A 3,155-nucleotide genomic window follows, 5' to 3' on the forward strand; every position below is an offset into this window, starting at 1 on the left:
GCGGGGGGCAGTGCGTGGTGGAGACAGAGGGGCTGCGGTGTGGGGGGCCGCATGCTGTGGAGTCCCCGGTGGATCCTCCCATCTGAGCCAACACTTCCCTCCCAGACTTTTTCTCCTCACAAGGTTTTTTGCTTTTTGTCTTCCTCCAGCACCCTCAGGACTGGGGCAGGCGAGGGTGGCTGTGTTCTGAGCACATTGGAAGGATGGGCAGTGCGTGGTGGAGACAGAGGGGCTGCGGTGTGGGGGGCCGCATGCTGTGGAGTCCCCGGTGGATCCTCCCATCTGAGCCAACACTTCCCTCCCAGACTTTTTCTCCTCACAAGGTTTTTTGCTTTTTGTCTTCCTCCAGCACCCTCAGGACTGGGGCAGGCGAGGGTGGCTGTGTTCTGAGCACATTGGAAGGATCTAGGCCATGGGACCTTGTAATTGAAGGACTCAGCAAGCAGGCCAGGACTTTCTGGCCCATTGGGCCAGGACCTCCTGTTCTTGACTAGGACTCCTTGCTGGTCCTGTAGAGGGAAGGTGGCTGGGGACACAGGAGCAGCAGGCTGGTGCCACCCCCAGGATGCAGACCTGATGGACAGGGTCACTCGCAGGTCCCAGTCCTGACATAAATCTTGCGACCCACAGGACAAGGGTGGCTGAGGAAGCCCTCGCTGGGTGGTGACACTGGGCACTGGACCAGTCGTTGGGCAGGGCCAGGTGCTGGGTGCCAGCATGACTCACACCAGGCCCCTGTCCTCAGGAAGCCCAGGCATGGTCCTGCTACAGTGGTAGGTACAGAGAATAAGCCTACCAGGTGCCCAGACAACCCAGGAGGGCTCTGAGGGTGCAAAGGAAGAGCCTGAGGGTTTTGGTGCAGCCCAGGGTACATCTCAGTTTCTCCAACTGTAAAATCAGGAATTAAATTTGGTCCTTTCTGGTGGCCTCTCCAACTCCAAGCCACCACAAAGTCCTCATCCTCCAGCCTTGTATGAAGGCTTACGTGTGGCTCTGGAGTAAAGAATAAGCTATAGGTGGATCTGTGTTAATTAGACAGGTTCTTAGAGAGCTTTACGGACCTGTGCATGCGGTGTGATAGGACTGGCGCAGAGGGTATGGAGGGGAAGCACGGAGAAGTGGTACTGGGGTGAAGGGCAGAGGCAGCAGTAGAAATGGAGGAGGTGCAGGTGGAGGGCAGGAGACAGTGGAGGTGGAGGACGTCACCATGAAGAGGAAGGACATGTTCTTGGTGCAGATGAAGTGCTGGAGGGCAAGGAAATGATAGGTGAGGTGGAGATGCTAAGAGTTGAGAGAGGTGAAGGAGTTGGTAAGAGGAGATGGTGGAGGTGGCCAAAGTGATAGAGCTGGTGGAGGAATGGAGGTGGAGATGGTGCAGTTCAGTGAGCTGACGGAGATGGCCAAGTTGACGGAGGGGGTGGCAGGGGAGTCGGTCAAAGTGATGGAGATGCAGTGCTGGTGCCATTGGTCTAGGTGACAGCGGCAGTGTTGGAGCTGGTCAGAGGGACGGAGGTGGTGGCCGTGACTTTGGCAGTAAAGGTAGAGTTGCTCCCCTCGGGGAGGTGGCAGCAGAGGAGCTGCCCCAGGAGACGGGGATGGTCGGTGACAAAAGCAGTGGTGGTGGTTGAGGTGAGAGTTGTGGGGGAGGCTGTGAGCCGCGATGTTGGGGAGTGTCTGCGTTTGGATGTGGGCACAGACGGCTAAGCGCAGAAACTTAACGCGAAGAGCAAATCTGTCTGGAAACAGTGAGCTTGTATCCGAGAATTAGCAGGTGAACCTGGCAACCTGGGACCCGGGCCAGAGTGTCGAGGGTGGCTCGGAGATCCTGGGTCTGCAGCCATCAGTGGTGGTGGAAATGAGGACTGGATGAGGCCTCGGGCAGCACAGCCCCTCCCCCATGTGGAGGGTGGGATTTGAGTCCAGGCGAAGGCTGCATGGAAGGCAATGCGCAGGGCCCCTCGGCGAAGCGAAAGTCTTCGCTTGCCAGGCTGAAGGGCATGCTAGTGTGGAGGGACAGCACCAGGTTAAGGTTCTTGTTGCTGCTTTGATTTTCCTAAGGTGACAAAATGGGACACAGCTCAGAGGGGGTGGTGTGGGACCTGGGTCTCAGGCTGCTCTTATCCCTCTTTAGTACCTTGACTCCTTGTCAAGTGCTGAGTAAACGTCCCTGTTTACACTTTAGTACGTAAACTATGCTCAATAACCGCTACTAACTGAGCTCACCAGCACCCTGGGACTCAGGCCCCAGTCTGAGTAGGGGTCGGAAAGGCACACTTGTCAGGCACACACTGTGTACCATGTGCAGAGTGGGCACCGTGCAGGAGCCCAGCCAGAGCAGCAGGCCTAGGGAAGGGCTGGAGACCATGCTCTTTTCCTATTGAGTAGGGGTCGGAAAGGCACACTTGTCAGGCACACACTGTGTACCATGTGCAGAGTGGGCACTGTGCAGGAGCCCAGCCAGAGCAGCAGGCCTGGCTGGGCAGCTCTGTGTCCCATGGGGAAGGACTGGAGACCATGCTCTTTTCCTGCCAAGACAGAACCCTCTTCCCCACAGCTGTCTCTGCATCCCTCTCCCAGGAAGGGTCCCCGTGTTTCTGTTTTCTGTGAGGCCTGCTTTCTGTCACTGGGAACACATCAGGTTGTGACAAAGGAAATGCCAGCCAAAGAGTCACAGCAGTGACACCATCTGCCCTGGGCCAATGCTGTCTTCCCACCCTACATAGGGGTGGGGACATTAGCTAAAGTGGGTGGGGGAGCCCAGAAAGAAGCAGGAGGTTGGCTCTGTGGCCTCAGGACATTCTTGTACCTGTCACCCTCGTACTCTGCACCTCTCATTCTGTTGGGGACGAGGAGCTCCCCCGAAGTGGGGACAGAATGAATATCATTCTCATCCCCTGCCCTCTGCTGTCCCTGGAGGGGCAGGGGCTCAGGGCCAGCCAACCATGACAAGGGGCCAGGCTGGAAGTGGGGCTGAATGGAGCTTATGGGGCTGGGCTTCCCCAGGAAGCAGGGAGGCAGCCACTCTGCAGGGAAGTGCCTGGTGTGAGGCCTGGAGAGGAGGAAGGTGGCACACAGGGGCATCATGAGAAGCATGTTGTGGTCAGTCCTGGAGCACAAGAGGGGAAACTGTGCCAGCAGCCACCAGTCTGAGTGTG

This window comes from Fukomys damarensis, unplaced genomic scaffold (assembly GCF_012274545.1).
Source record: "Fukomys damarensis isolate Sample0158 unplaced genomic scaffold, DMR_v1.0_HiC HiC_scaffold_37, whole genome shotgun sequence".
Taxonomy (NCBI): domain Eukaryota; kingdom Metazoa; phylum Chordata; class Mammalia; order Rodentia; family Bathyergidae; genus Fukomys; species Fukomys damarensis.